The following is a 17781-nucleotide window of genomic DNA, read 5'->3' on the forward strand; positions in this document are numbered from 1 at the left end:
TAATATGAGGTAAAACATTCAGGTGATCAAAACACAAGTTATAGACAGATGTAGTCATTCAGCAGTCATGGATACTTTATTAAAGAAATTGTGTCCACGTCATCTATCCTGCCACAACATTCATCCTGCTACTTGTTAAAGCAATTTTTGCTTTATTATGGTGTATTCAATTTTGTCAGAAGTTCTGAAAACTTATTTAATATTTATACTCAATCCCTAAAGACAATTACATGTAAGAAGTGTAACACCCCTAACACAACACACATATGCACAAACATAGGCAAGAGATTAATTATATTCAATCTTACACGCACTTCTCCTTCCCATAATGTCAGAGTTGCTCAATATAAGTGCGTTGACTATTGAATCTTTTGTTTTGCAGTTAGAAGTATACTTACCACAGCAACCTAGACCCTCCCTGTGGCAGTAAGTTAGTGGGTCCATAACTTTTCAGATTCCGTAATAAAACTACACTCAGATAATATATCTTTTAATTAATTTAACCACTTAGAATGATACATATCACCAGAATCAAGTTTATATTTTTTTTATTGCTATTTACTTTTCTTTCAGGGAACCACAGATCTTTCTTTTTCTTGTAAAACTGTGCCTATTATACACTACATTATTCTCTATTTCGGCTGTTTGAGGGGTCCGTAGGTGGTCTCTTGCAAGGCGAAATTTCTGTCCCTATCTAATTAATCCTCCTTTCCAGTGGCACTCCACATTTCCCCGACCATCATTCTGGATGACCTCTTTTATTACTACCCACCGATTGTATTTATTGTTAACTTGTTTTCTTCCAGAACATGCATGGTATATTTGCCACTGGACGTGAAGCAACGAACAATCAATCAATAAATATGTTTACTCTTATTTGAGCTTACCTTAGAAACTTGTCTTGCACTTATAATACTGTGCTTAGAAGTATTTTTTTCTAACATGTTGCATCAACATTGAGTTACTTACTTACTTAGTCCTTGCTATGCTTTATGGCACATAGGGCAAGGACAAGTTTCATGAACATTGAGTAGCTGGTTGAAATGATGTTTTACCCATTTCGGAATGAATAGGTTTTTTTTTACATTTCGTCGAGCTTAATGTTAATGCTAGGATTATCGCCTCTCAATATAAATATTTCCCTGTAGTTAATTATCCTTTTGATTGTATTCTTCTATATTACTGACAACCTCCTCTGCCTATTGTAGATTAAATTATGAAGCGTCTTTCTACAACATTACCTAATCCATAAAATCAGAAACTTTATGGACTCCATCACTGCTCGGCCCACGCAGTGATGTTAAGGCAATTTCGATTAGATTTGGTCAGGGGGAGGTAACTCCGCAAAGACCTCATTAAATATTGATATATTCATTAATGGCGATGAGCTCGAAAGCTGCGTCTATCGATAAAAATGTATGGTAACGCATTACATACATGCATTTGAATTAAAAACGACTATCAATATTATGTAATTTATTTTCTGAAACGCGAATATTGTATGTTTGTGCCTTAATTATATTGTAAACGGTGGCAATAGCTGTTTTTCTTGCGGAGATTGTCCGCTCGCGGGACCCCGCCTCCTTTTGAGGATGAACCAATCAGAAGACGATCGCCGTCGGAAAGATGCTTGTGGTTTGCAGAATGGAAAGCACCTTGCTGCGGAAAATATTTTCACTTCTTCGTGAAAATCTAACAAGAAAAGTAAGTTTAAGACACCAAATTTGTAAAATTTATGAAACATAAATTGTTTCTTTTGTTAATCATCCCTTTCATATGGCGAAAAATAGCACAGTATAAGAAAAAAAAACGAGTTCAGTGTTAGCAAGTATGATATACACGTGGTCAAAACGAAAGTAGACTGCAAAAAATATACGAAATTACAATAATTTATATAATCTAGTCAGTAAATGAACACAATATCGAATAAAATAAGTTCTCTGCATCTTGCCAAGATCCCATTCTCAACACTCGCCCTGTAATTCGTTCCTAATTTACGTTTCGTAGGCATCCTGTCGGGTAAATTTTAACACTGGCTCCACAGTTCCTTCGGAGCCCTGTGCCCACATTGCTGGAGACGGGATCCATACATGAACCTCCAAAGCATGGAGACCGAACACTGGAGCTTGGGCACACAACCTTGTTCGAATGAACCATGAGCCCCTAATTTGGAGCCTGGGACACAAGAAACCCTGATCCCTTTATTTGGAGCCCACAAACCATGTGATGTTGTCCCCTGATTCCAGTCTCAGGTCCATATTATTATATTTTTTGCTGAAGGCGTTCGGTATTTTTCAACACCTATTTTTATAGATTCCTACTTGAAGTCATGGAAGTTGAAAGCGTCGAAAGCAAAAAACAGCATGAAATTCTTTCATAGATCATATTAGATGTCATAATTATTTGGACTTATCCTGGACCTTGCAGTGGGTCTCATTGGGGTCTAAGCGTGACGCAGGATTGCTGATTTTTTGTAAGCGTGACATGTGAAAGTCAAATTATTGTGCCATGAACACGGGAAATGAAGTCTAGCGGGATACGGGAAATTACAAAAAAATGAGAATTGCTTACATACATAGTGTAAGCGGGATGCGGGAATCTGACAAAACAGTAAGTGGGATCCGGGATCAGAACCCCCAATGAGACCCCCCTTGCATCTTTCTCTGAAAAATGCCTGCACCTTGGATAAATTATCTTAGAAATGGTATTTTTCACATGCACTCAAAGTCATCAGTATGACCTGAATAGCAAATTTATATACTTGTTGATTGAATTGACCAATTTTAATAAATGCATAGTCCAAATATTTATTATAATATTATGATTTCTTGAAAGGCAGATTTGTTGAGGAAGGCATCATGTATCAAAAAATTAAAGAAGCCTTTCATGACAAAACATTATTGGACTAATAGATATATTATGTAGTTTGTTAATCATCAGACTGCCCACCTTCACATGTTCTTTTTAAATATGGTTACATTGTATCATCAGTATTTAAATTAAAATAACACTGCATATCACATGCATGCAGATGATATCTATATACATTTGTACATGTACATGTATATATAAATAACTTCAGTTATAGCAAACATTGTCAAGGTAGTAAATTGTTTAGTACTGTTAATTCAGAAAGAATTGCGAGGTTTTCATGAATGTGAATAATGCGAGTGGATGAGTATCACAATATTAATAAAAACTCACATTCTGGTATCAGCATGATACATGTACATTTATATCTGTATGCAGATTTTCCTGTCACAGAATGTGCAATATTAAATTAACCTCATATTTTTGTCCTTTCTTTCAAAAATCACAATAATAAATGCACAATAATTTAAGAATTTACAGTAAAGATTCTAAGAAACAACTATTATATAGATATATAAGAAGATGTGGTATGAGTGCCAATGGGACAACTCTCCATCTAGGTCACAATTTGTAAAAGTAAACCATTATAGGTCAAAGTACGGTCTTCAACACTGAGCCTTGGCTCACACCGAACAGCAAGCTATAAAGGGCCCTAAAAATGACTAGTGTAAAACCATTCAAACGGTATAAACCAACAGTCTAATCTATATATAAAAAACGAGAAACGAAAAACACTTATGAACCACATCAACAAACGACAACTACCATATGACTACTGAAAATCCGATTCCTAAATATCTGATATTGAATTAGAAAAGTAGGGCATTAAAATTCAGGATTTATGAACAGGAAAGATCAAGAGAAAGCTTAATTTTTGACTTTGACAAGTATTGGAAATGCATGTACCAACCATTCATCTTTATATTATTTTTTGGGGGGAGGGGGGGAGGTTCTATCTAGGTACATTCAATTTTTAGCTGGGTATACAGTATATACTGTACAATGTAAATTTCATTTTGGTCGAATCATGAAGCAGAGCTACTGTTCATGTACCAGCCTGTTGAGTCTTGGCTTGAATACAAACAATGTAGGCTTGCTTCATTTGAGCATGTTGAGGTACATCATTAGTTGTAAATAACACTAAATCAGTGGCGGATCCAGAAATTTTCATAAGTGGAGGCCCACTGACTGCCTAAGAGGGCCCCGCTCCAGTCATGCTTCAGTGATCCCCTATATAATCAACCCAATTTTCCCACAAAAGCCCCCTCCCCCCCCCCCCCCCCTAAATCCTCCTCTGTAAATATTGCTTGTATTTTTTCTTAGTTTTATATAGTTCTTGGAACACCTCAAACACTAAAGGCCCTAGAGACCAACAAATTACAGAATAAATTTATACAAGTACATGATATACAGTGACATATACCATGTATACTGTAAATTCAGAAATTATTGCGTGCATTTATTATTGCGATTTTGTTATTTTAGACATGTTAGACTACAATGCGATTTTAATTTTCGCGAAATTGAGAAAAATCCTGTTTAATTCAAATAAAAAATTTCTAAATGCGAGTTTAAATTATTGCAATTATTACCCTGTTGCATTTTTCACAATAATATAACATAGCAATAATTTCTGAATTTACAGTAGTTGCTAACATCTACTTTATTTGGTCTCTGGTAGATATTTGTCTCATTGGCAAATGATTGGTAATCAAACCACATACATGTTGTATTATTTTTAATGAGGCCTGGAACTTTCCACGGATTTTGTGTTGCTATATAATAAAACAAAAGTCAGACAATTTTGGACTCTACAGTGCAACAGAAAATGTGTGTTAATTTTTTGTTAAATGGTTTAAAAAATGTACCAGTAGTACTTTTTCCATGCCCCACCTACGATAGTAGACATGGTAGAGGGGCATTATGTTTTTTTGGTCTGTGCGTCCGTTTGTTCATCCGTCTGTTCCTTCGTCCATCCGTTTGTTCGTCCGTCTTTCCAGCTTCAGGTTAAAGTTTTTGGTCAAGGTAGTTTTTGATGAAGTTGAAGTCCAATCAACTTGAAACTAAGTACACATGTACCCTATGCTATGATCATGATGATCCTTCTAATTATATGCCAAATTTGAGTTTTGGCCCCAATTTCACGGTCCACTGAACATAGAAAATGAAAGTGCGAGTGGGGCATCCATGTACTGTGGACACATTCTTGTTTATGAATGTTATAGGTGCTTGAGAGTTTTTCATTATATTAGTAAAGGTTAAAGTTGTTCCCTAGACACATACAAATTACATTGGACACATGAATTGCTAAAATCTGTGGGTGTTTTTATGTCCATCTCCTACGATAGTAGAGGGGCATTATGTTTTCTGGTATATGCGTCCATTCGTTCGTTTGTCCCGCTTCAGGTTAAAGTTTTTGGTCAAGGTAGTTTTTGATGAAGTTAGAGTACAATCAACTTGAAACTTGGTACACATATTCACTATGATACATGTATGATCTTTCTAATTTTAATGCCAAATTAGAGTTTTGACCCCAATTTCACGTTCCACTGAACTTTGAAAATGATAGTGCGGTTGGGGCATCCGTGTACTATGGAAACATTCTTGTTAATGCCCTGCTCTAGGCAACGAGGGCATTTAGTGTTACCCTTGACTGTCTGTCCAGCCAAATATGAGTTTCCGCAATTACTTAGTATGTCTCATGCAAATTTTATGAAACTCATACACAATTGCTAAGAACCACAACACGCAGACAGACTTTCAGTTGTGATTCATTTACCTTTCTAGAGTTATGCCCCTTTTTAACTTGGAAAATTGCAAATCTTGAGTGGGGTCATTCATGTCCACTCTTTTATTGTTGAGTGATTTTTGTTCCAAAATGATCTATCTAGACATGGTTCATGTTACAAAATTTTCAATCACTTGACTTTTTATCGCAAAAAATTTTGCAGTCGTATATTGGTATGATGTTGGCGTTGTCGTCCGGCGTCATCGTCGTCCGAAGACACATTGGTTTTCGCACAATAACATTAGTTTAAGCGAATGGATCTCTATGAAATTTTACCATAAGGTTCAATACCACAAAAGGAAGGTTGGGATTGATTTTGGGGGTTATGGTACCAACAGTTAAAGAATTAAGGGCCAAAAGGGGCCAAAAATAAGCATTTTTGTAACTTCCAGACAATAACTTGTGTGTTAGCGTATGGATCTCTCTGACATTGTACCACAAGGTTCCATATCACAAAGGGAATTCTGGGATTGATTTTGGGGGTAATTGCCTCAAAATTTTAGGAATTAGGGGCTAAAAAGGGGCAACAAACAAGCATTTTTCTAGTTTCATGACAATAACTTGTGTGTAAGTGTATGGATCTTTCTGAAATTGTACTACAAGGTTCCATATCACAAAGGGAAAGCTGGAATTGAGCTTGGGGGTAATTGCCCATAACGTTTAGGAATTAGGGGCCAAAAAGGGGCTAAAAATAAGCATTTTTCTAGTTTCCAGACAATAACTTGTGTTCAAGTGTATGGATCTCTCTGAAATTGTACTGCAAGGTACCATACCACAAAGGGAAGGCTGGGATTGATTTTGGGGGTAATTGCCTCAAAATTTTAGGTATTAGGGGCCAAAAAGGGGCAAAAAACAAGCCTTTCTGTAGTTTCAGGACAATAACTTGTGTGTAAGTGTATGGATCTTTATGAAATTGTACTACAAGGTTCCATATCACAAAGGGAAAGCTGGGTATGAGTTTGGGGGTAATTGCCCTAAACGTTTAGGAATTTGGGGCCAAAAAACAAGCATTTTTACAGTTTCCTGACAATAACTTGTGTTCAAGTGTATGGATCTCTCTGAAATTGTACTGCAAGGTACCATACCACAAAGGGAAGGCTGGGATTGAGTTTGGGGGTGATGAATCATAAGGGGGTTCCAAAAATTGGGGGGGGGGGGGTTTCCTTTTTTTTCCTTTTTTTTTCTTTAAAATTTTCCATTTTAAGTTGGTTATTTTTTATTTATATATAAAAGCAAATAATAATGATATGGTTTGATTTCATCAAAAATTGAAATATTGGGGTTCTTTGATATGCTGTATTTAACCGTGTATTTAGATTCTTAATTTTTGGTCCCGTTTTCAAATTGGTCTACATTAAGGTCCAATTGGTCCAAAATAAAACTTAGTTTGATTTTAACAAAAATTTAATTCTTGGGGTAAAAATCTTTGATATGCTGAATCTAACTGTGTATGTATTTAGATTTTGGATATTGGACCATAATAGGTAAATTAAAAAATTTTAAGTTCTTAGACCACATTCATTCTGTGTCAGAAACCTATGCTGTGTCAAATATTTAATCACAATCCAAATTCAGAGCTGTATCAAGCTTGAATGTTGTGTCCATACTTGCCCCAACAGTTCAGGGTTCGACCACTGGGGTCGTATCAAGTTGCACCCAGTGGAGCATTTTATTATACGCTTGTTAAGACAAGACGGGACATATTAACTGTACCAATGTCCATGATGTCCATCTGTCTGTCAACACGTTGTAAGATAACTTAAATTTGATGTAATTTGATCACAACAATATCAAGATTTTATTTTGAAAAATTTTGGCTGTGTCATTCCATAGTTATAGGACTTTAAAAGGGTAAGAATGGGGTACCCCAAACATGCCGAATGGCGAATGACGATAAGATATTTGTGTAAATAACATTAAAGATAAACATTTTACTCCATTTGATGCCAAGTAGCTACAAAATGAGATACGAGATAAAAAATTAAGGCTCATTTGATGCTAAAGGTAGCGAAAACCATAACCCCCTCCCCTGAAAGTTAAATGGTTGCTCCCTGAAGGAAATTATTTATGGTTGCTGTGGTTTTAAATATATATATTTTAACAAAGGTTGGTGTACATGGTGTAGGGTTTAATTCTTACAAATAGTATTAAAATACCAGAGTTCTCAAAAAGTGGTTGTCCATAGGTTTTGACTACCAATAATTTTCAAAGGACTGATGCAAGTTTGGTTTAATAGAAATAAAGTGAGGACCAGCAGATTTTCTTTAAGGACCACCAGGGAAAAAAGATTTCTAGAACTCTTTGTCCAGTTGTCAGTGTCTAAAATTAAACCATGACAGCCATGAAATTTGAAACGGATCAATTAGAAATGTTCAAAATAAAGCCTGCAGTCCTTATGTCATGTACATGTATGTACGTCTGTAAAAAAAAGGATCTGTTTATGTATTAAATAATTACTTTCTCTTATTTTTAGTTGACCTGTCAAATACAAGATACAGAGTGCCAGTCCCACTTTGATGAAGTATTAAAAGCAATGGTTGGAATTCATGGAATTAGGAGAGCTTTATTATTTAAACAGGTAAATTTGTCAACGATATTTGTTCTGCCTAACAGAAGTTCCCATGGAAACTTTGTTATAAACAATGACACTGTCATAATATCTGTTCCTGTTGGAACAAATATTCTATACCCTTTATTCCGTAAGGAACAAATACTGTAATATTTATACTCCAATGGAAACAATATTACAGAATATTTCTTCCACTTGGAACTTATATTATGAAGGAACTTCTATTCCGTGACAAATTCAATGATGCATTTTTCTTTTAGCTCCTTATTAAAACTGGTTATCATTTGTTTTTGTATATCATATTTGTTTTTCATTTATCATGTTTATTGTTATTGTACAAGTACCACATAAATCAGGCTGTACAGTGACCTATATGCATATATGGAGCATTACATTCATATAACAAATAGTTACATAAGAAAATCTATTAATATAAAGATAAGAAGATGTGGTATGACTGCAAATGAGACTACTATCCACCAGAGACCAAATGATGCATCTATATATAGGTTACTTTGCTGTCTTCAACAATAAGCAAAACCCATACCATATTAAGCTAAAAAAAGCCCCCCTCCCCCCCTCTTTTTTCCCCCTAACCTTGACAGTAGTGTATCATTACAACATAGGAACAAACTGTAAACAATGGTCAAAGTTGGTGAAAAATGCTCGACTAAATCGTCGACCAACACGTAGCACAAAAAAAAGGCACAAAGTACTTGCAAATTCTGAAAGCTAGTTCAAATATGATTACAAGTTATGGAAAAGGCATATTTGTGATACAAAAAAATCATCAGCTCACATCAATAGATTTGGTTTAAATTCAGGAGCCCATAATTAAATATTATTGAACATTTTACTATACAAATACAGGTGTACAGATAATCTAAAGAGATAAAGCTATAGGATAGGAATATTTAATCTTCTGGTATCCTGCTTCTGTTGCTTGGAAACAGTTATGTTTAAACAGTCTGTATGCATATTTTCCTGAAAGAGCAATACTTAATTTTGCACTTTTATGCCCCTGCCGTAGCGGTGGGGGCATTAAGTTTTACCCTTGTCCGTCTGTACGTACGCATGCATTAATTTCTAAATTTACATGATTATATATATCACATAGGCTCTTGTAATACTAGTAGATATGCTTAAATCTGGTTTAGGATAATTTTTTTTACAGTTATTTGCAATTATCTATAACATTTTTTATTTTAGGAAACAGATATGGATGAATGAAGATTTGTATCCCTCTTTAATTCATCTGAAAACCTGATGATTGAGCGGTCTTGCAAAAAATGTACCTAAGGAGTCAGATGGGCTAGTGCATTCATTTCAATAATCTGGACTCAGTACATGTAACTGTTTAACTTTAAGGGTAAGTGGTTGTAATTGAAAGTTTGATGTCATACTTATTTGTTATTTAGTAGAGACAACAAAAGAAGAAGACTTTAAAAACATTTTGCCTTTTTCAGGGTTGAATTGAGAACTTTTCAGGTCGAATGACATACCCTGTTTCACCACTACAGTACAGTGCATGAGTGTTTTATCTGACACCCTGCTCTTTTTAATATGTCTGTCAACTGACAGAAAATGAAAAACCATCACAGTCAGTAAATCTTGTTAACTTTTAATTTTACAAAATTATAAAGAATTAGGCTCTTCATTAATTTCCACAAATTTCGTTCAAGAGTTATGGGACTTTAAAATTTGACATAATAAGCAATATTTCATGTTTTGCACATTAACAATTTATGAAGAATGTTTTTCTTATTTACAATTTTGATTCTGGTGTTCTACAGTTCTGATACTTTCATCTATATTTTTGTTTTGTTTACTAGCTATAGCTAGGACAATAGAATATACAGGACTTTTCATTACTGCATTAGGAAAATTACTAGTTCTAATTTTTTGGAAAATTAAAGGAACATCAAAATCCTTATTATATACAAACTATTGATCTGCATATGTATTGTTAAAGAACAAACATCCTGCAAAGTAGTAAAGTGTAATTCTAATTTAAAAACTGCAAGTGTGTGCTTGAAAAACCATATACAGGTACCTAGCATGAATAATTTTACCAAATTTAAACAAATGACAAAGTTCAAATTCCTGTGATTTGAGGAAAATATAAAGAAAGAAAATGAATCCTGATAAAATGCACAATTATAGTAATATATTTACTTATGCCTTTTATAATGTAAAAGGTTCTAGCCTTAAAAATGAGGACTTGCTCAATGAACAAACCATTAACCCTATGTAGGGTGGACTAACATTGGAAGAACACTCACTTTCCTCATACTCTTCTTTGAATGGGGTATAACATGAACAGTTTGGGGTTATATTTTGATGCTCTATTGACACATTATTGGTCTGTTGCCTAGATTTTTACTTTTATGTTAAAACTGCTGTACTTGCATCCTGTTTATTGCTTGTGGGATAATGTTCTGTTTAGTTTATGTGATTAGTAATTTTTGTATTTTTTCTATTTCAGCTTTACTCAATACCTGAGTGTACATTTCCAGTTACTATTTACAATGATTTATGTGAAACCTAAATTTCATATTGTTACACTTCTTTGTCACTGGTCAGATCTCTTGAGAAGAAAAAAATCTTTGTAACGTTCAAGACAGAATAAATGAAAAGGATCAAGAACTAATACAACTATATGCTTGTAGTACAGATGTAAATTTTTAGGAAATGTTTCAAATTGAAGCTACACTTTAAAGCTTTCTGAAAATATATTAACCAGGAGACGTATTAGCTACAATTTAATTTTAAGATGTCAGACACTGGACATTCTTAGTTGTTTATTACTCAATGAATAGTTAGTTTATAGCATAAGTTCATGAAGTTATTGTGACCCAAAGTATCTGTTATAATGATATTTACTTCATTTTTAAAAAATTGCATGAATATTTGTTTATGATCAATGGTTCAGAAAAACAGTGTTTGTTTGTTTGTTTGTTTTCTTTTGAAAATTTATTACCAAGAGTGGAGGTCTTTGAAATAGAAATCTATGGATTTTCTTTTCTATATGGAGTAAAATGGCATTTCATGTATATGTTATTATCAAAAAGTTAAATACTAGACACAAATAACATATCATCAATTACTAACCCCCTTTCTTGTATGAACAATATGATGACTAGACATGTCTCATATTATGGTCTGCATTCCTTTAATATAAAAATAAGAAAATATGGCATCATTGCCAATGAGACAACTCTCCACAAGAGACAAAAGGACACAGAAATTTAAAAACATCTGCAGGTCACTGTACCACCTTCAACAATGAGCAAATCCCATACCAATTATTCCTGCTTATACTAGTAGTATATCCACTTTGTACTTTTTTTATTGATATTGGTTGGGCATGAAAATAATAAGGTGATATGATTGCCACTGAAAGAATCTCTAAAAATCTATTATAAGGACAATGGTGTGATTGTTAATTTGATCAAGGTGCATAATTGCTAAATATACTTTGTAGATAAAATATTTATATATACATGGTCTCAAAATAAAATAAAAAGATATTTGTAAAAGACATAAACACAGGTATAATTTGAATTCTCGCCTGCCTCATTTCTATCCTGTTTGAGCTGAGTAACAAAACAGATTATGTTTTGTCCTCCATATACTTCAAAGAATGAGATGTCTTATCATTGCCATTGACACAACTACCCACTAGAGTTTAAATGACGTAGATGTACATGTAAGCAAATATACTTAGCCACTGTAAAGCCCTCAGAAATGAGAAAACTAATACTGTAGTGTCAGCTATAAAAGGCCCCAGTCTGGTAAATGTGATATAATTCCATAAGACGGACATTAACCAACGACAACTACTACAATAGAGGCTTGTGACTTGGAACTGGCACACAAAGAATGTGGTGGGGTTAAACATATTTGTGAGTGCTCAAACTCTAACCAGAAAGACTAGTGGAACACAGCATAGAACAATTTCATTAATTTCACTTAAATATTGACCACATGATTTCAGTGTTATTGAAATTCTTGAGCAGTGTAAATTTTGCTGGATCAGTGGAGTAGAAAATATAATTAAAAAATCAACTGAACCAGTTGTGGGAGTGTTTTATAGTACAGCAAACAATTTGTATATTCTTATAGCCTAGTTCAGTTGCATGATTTTTCCCTACATTCTCTTTTCCATTACCAATTTCTGCCACTTCAAACATTTACCAAAGTACATAATTTTTCACTTATATATGACTCTGAGAGTGGTGTCTGCTGAAAATTTTGTTGTCTAAAAAATGCAGACTATATGAATGCAGGTCAACTGTAATCTAGGCAAATATCCAGACAAATAAGAATTATGACTGGAATCAGGTAGGTGTTGCACAATTAAAAAAACAGAGTTTTTACGAAACTTGGGACAGTGTCACAGCCAAATTTTGATTTCTTTTTATATTTCACGAATGAAGAATTTTTTTTTTACAGTTAACATTAAGATAGTCTCCCATCTTCATAGATTATTCTTTTTATTGGGCAGATTAGCTCTTATTTATATATATATGAGATGATATCTAGCAAAATTATAAATTTTTATTTTTAATACCAAATTTTACTGATAAATGGACTGTTTTTTTTCAGTTTACATTTTAATACATGGTGGGAAGGGGGGTGCTTCATGCAATGTTGTGATTCTTGGACATTTATAGCTTCAAGTTCAAGAAATAGCATTTGTAGAGAACGTTTCGATATCTTAATTTTGTATTTTGATAATAATCATGAGAATCTCGGATGGGCTATAAAATTTTGGCAGTCAACATTACTTTACACTGATGACCGTGCCCCCTCCCACACACACACTGATGGCAGCAATCAAGGGGGAGACTCAAAGGAGGGGATTCATGAATCCTTTTTACATTTTTTCTCACAAATTTATTTTGTGTACTCCTTAGTTGAATTCACGAACAATATAATAAAACAAAAAAAGAATGCAAATCTGGGAAAATACTGTTTATTTTAAGGTCTTTTAGCAATTTATTATTTTATTCTTACAAGGATAAATGTTGCAAATATATATATTTAATGAATAAATGAACAAATATATCTCCAGTATTAGTTAATACAAATAAAACATTACTTGAAGTCCGTAGTTTAAAATACACGGCATTAATACTTTTCCGGAGTTTTGTCCGCTATTGAGTACAGCCGATCGCGTCATCAAAGCGTTTGTTGATAATGAACGTAAAACAATATTAAACGGTACACGATTAAAAAATTAAAAAGTCCAGCGTGTTACTGAAGATGGATTTACTTGATTGGACATGATTTAAAACGACTGATATCTCTTTTAAAAGAAAACTGCTATCCAAACATTGGTATGCGTTCATATCATTGAAATATCATAGTATCAAATGGGGATTTCGTTAAAAAATCACATTTTTCATCGGATTTACATTAATTTTTACTGTAAGACAGTATAGTTCAATCTTTGGATAGCATTTTTTAGAAAATATACATTCAAACGAATGTATTGATACTTTGTTTCACATTCAAAGATTCCTTTAACACGCTGGACTTTTGAGTTGAAAATGTAATGTACGACCTTCAGTGGCGACTCGGGTCACGTGACTACTTTCACTTTCGATATGAAAAACCCATGCAAGATTAAATATAGGTCTTTATGTTTCATTCTACGATCTCTGTTTTCCTGATTGTTTTGCCATTTTCTTATGATATGAACTTCCATATAACATACAATTTTACGCATTTTTCTTGTAAAGTGCCTTAATATCACTGCGCAGGTACATAATCTGCTGCGTGTTCTTAAGCCCTCTTCAGCTTCTTCTCCTTGGGCCAACAAGTTTCAATATTGTCTCTAGGTGTGTACCCCAAGTACGCCTCACCGGAGAGATCCCTAGCTTCATCGATGGGTGTCTGATATGTCCTTTTTGGTTGTAAATTGAAAAAAGTCAAACCTCAACAAATTGATGATGCTTGCTAATTCCTTTTATTTATGAAATATATTGTTTACAATTTTGATTTAAAAAAAAAGATTTTTCTCTTATGATAAAAGATTGAAAAATGTCACTCGTGTCTTTAACATGCTTCTTAGGATTTCTTTCCCATAACTTGATGGTTCTTTAAAGGCAATGCCATCTGGCAACCCTTCCACAACTACCTTGATAGAACCCTCATTAATTTCTTTATAAGAAACTTGAGTACCTAAATTTGTTGAATTTGCTAAAAGTAGAATATATAAAATTTTATTTATATTTTCTTTTCAGTCCAACCTGATATACAATAAAATATGTATTTAACATATATTTGTCGTTAATAGTATGAAAAATATGTAAGTCACAAGACAAAAGTCACAATTCAATGTTTTATTTTTCCACGAACAAGACAACACTAATTTCTAAATTATAAAGTTTATTGTTTCTTGACCTTTTTTTAAATGAAGCCACTTTGAATTATATTCAATTTATTATCATAATGGTCAAACAATGTTATAAAAACGAAATGTCAGAGTGGCTTGGTACTTAAATGGCTACATTGTGCCAATAAATACATCCATAGCATGATACATCCTGAATAAATTTTCATTATGGTCTTCTATCTAGAAAGATTTTCCTATGGTGTTGAAGTCACAAATATTTTTTATTCGTCAAACAGGTAATGGAAAATAAATTTGTCGTTTACAGTATGAAGAGGGAAACGGTTTTTACATAAAGACAGATGGACAATACGGAGGGGCTGTACAGGGGGTAAGTTTCACCCCGATCCCGCTCCTTTTCTTTCTCTCTTACCTTTTCCGACATACATTAAATCAAAATCCTTAAAACATTCAGGAAAAGTTTCGCTTGGTAGATTAGTAATGCCATATATTAAAGTGATCATACCACAACTTTTTATTTTCAGAAAAATATCAAAATACAAACACAAGACTATGTACTAATACACATATCTATAGCTTTAAGGTGTTTTATATATTTTTCTGTTAGGTTCATCATGTTCCTCACATGTCCTCATGAATTTTTACATTGTAATTTGAATCTGTAAACATGGTAAAAATATTAATTATTGATATAAGCTATATGTAATAGAAAGAAAGGATATGGGTTATCTATCCATGACATACCCTCAACTTAAGATTGTGTTTTGTTTGTTTTTTAATTCAATACTTGCCTTTTAAAATTTATGATCTACATCCTACAAGGGAGGTTACATGTAGATATAAGTCCCAATAAGTTAACTGGGATAAAAAAAAAGTCTACGTACTTATTCCTTCTTAAAATTTTCTAAGTAACCTAGACTTTCATTGTAGTCTCACCAGCCCCACTACAAACGCAAGTGGATGCCATAAAAAACTATAGTAGATTTGATTAAACCATTGTAATGATTGACTGGTGTTTAACGCCACTTCCAGCACTAATGTGATAATTCTTGGTAGTCAGCTTTTATTGTTGGAGGAAGCCTGAGTGCCCATAGAGAATCACAGACCTTCGGTGGGTAAACTAACAATCCTAGTCAATTAAGATTGGAGTCGATCCCACATACCAAATGCAAGATATGAACTCACAACCTCAGTGTTGACAGGCTAGTGATACAGTTGTTCGACTACCTAGACCACCCTGCCACCAAGGCTCACCAACAACTGTAATAACTGTGTCTAAACAACAAATCTACAATCACCATATGGTGATACCACTTAAAGGCCATAAACATGGTTGTGTTTGTCCCAAATCGAACAAAAGATTGATTGGTTGTTGGTTGCTTAACGTCCAGTGGCAAATATTTCATGCATATTCAGGACGAGAACAAGTTAACAATAAATACAATAGGTAGGTTCTGTAAAAGGGGCTTCCGGGATTGAGGTCGGAGAAATTTAGACTGCCACGGGAAATGAGAGTATATTGGATAGGGACAGAAATTTAGCCTTGCAACAGGTCACCTACAGACCCCTCAAAGAGTTGTTGCAATGGTTCTTAACGTGCAAAGAGCGTGGCACTCTCTTTACACGAGGCATCGGATTTAACGTCCCCATTCTGACCGGACGTGGCTGCAAATTTGTACATCCCGCACAGCCAAACGGACGCCCCACTTTAGCAAGGGTTTTACTGCCGGTCGGAGGAAGACCAATGGTGACCATACTTCTATTCCCCAGGCACCCTTGGGGGCTCGAACAAAAGAAGCTACAATGTATTTATAAAGGCAACAGTAGTATACCGCTGTTCGAAATTAATATTCAAATTCTGTTCTTTTTTTTACAGTTGTACAAGTACCGATTTTGCATATTCTACATATCTTAGACCTGTCTAATCTTAATCTGCTAATAAGGGGTAAAATAACATACCTCTACATTCTGCAGAAGCAATTCCGAATCCATTAAGTTTGTTAACTTGGTCTGTCATGATTGCGTTTAATGGACAACAGATTATGACTTTACTGTTTTTCTTGTCACAGTCTAGAGCCCTTATTACAGGCACATACAGCTGATACGGCAATGATTTCCCATATCCAGTTGGTAATATAACACAATCTATATTGTACAAAAAAGCATCCAATATTTCTTTCTGCTTATCCTTTAAATGATCTATATTCACTTGTTTTAATACTTTTTCAATTGCTATGTCGATACTCTTTTTACAGTCGGCCATATTCTGCAAGTAACCGACAACCAGCTGAAACTTGCAATCTGATTGGTCACATTTTTCTCATGAATATGCAGAATCGTGGGTCATATGTAGATTGACCCTAGCGACTATTCTCCAGACCCTACAAACGCAAGTGGATAGTGGGGGCTGGTTTTAATCAGACTGGCAGTTGTTATGCTTGATAATTTTTCAACACTAATAACTATTTTAACTATGACTATAGATATAACTGTTTCTATAATAGGATTTATATCTTATATCTTTCTACTTGTTGTTGATCATTCGCATGATGACAATATCAATGAATTTGCATTGGAAGGAACATCCGTGTCTTACATTGTATCATTATTATCATGCTCGGCAACCTTAAAGGGAAAATTCGCGATTTTTTACTTTTCATCTTATTATGTTCATAATACCATAAAAAACATATTTACCAAGTTTTATCTGGATATGAACACTAATAAAGAAGAAAATTGGGAATTAATAATTTAATTTATTCCAACTTCCTGACTTATGTGACGTAGTTTAAGTCTTTTTGCATGCCGGGAGTGAATAAATCTCGTTGTAAGTCTTGTTCGTTAATCATCTAATAACGCGATTTAAAGCGCATCGACGACTTTTGGCGTAGCTATTAACCAACTAATAATTAAGAAAGTAAAGTGATCCGCCGTGCAACTTTCAAAATTAAAATGTACAATTTATATTTAAAGGATTTCTGCTATGATTATAGTAATAAAAGTAAATCATACAACAGAATATATTTTCATGAATTTTTTTTCCGACGGATACTTTGAACAAATATATATAACTGATATTGTTTTACAAATGCATGTTTGTATTCTCACCTGAAGGCTTTTACTTCAGTCGAGTACTGTGTAAATACAGTGTGTATTGTACTGTGACACTAAGTGACCACCTGTTGATTGCGT

The 17781-nt window shown here is 33.9% G+C and overlaps 1 long non-coding RNA gene across 1 annotated transcript; it reads left to right on the forward strand.

Annotated features, from left to right (window-relative positions):
* Nucleotides 1-1385: 1385 nt before the first annotated feature.
* On the forward strand, nucleotides 1386-11178 carry LOC127732774 (uncharacterized). Its single transcript, XR_007996425.1, has 4 exons — nucleotides 1386-1704; nucleotides 8133-8237; nucleotides 9438-9597; nucleotides 10714-11178. It is a non-coding gene; the product is annotated as an uncharacterized LOC127732774 (long non-coding RNA).
* The last annotated feature ends 6603 nt before the right edge of the window (nucleotides 11179-17781 follow it).

This window comes from Mytilus californianus, unplaced genomic scaffold (assembly GCF_021869535.1).
Source record: "Mytilus californianus isolate M0D057914Y unplaced genomic scaffold, xbMytCali1.0.p SCAF_27, whole genome shotgun sequence".
Lineage (NCBI taxonomy): Eukaryota > Metazoa > Mollusca > Bivalvia > Mytilida > Mytilidae > Mytilus > Mytilus californianus.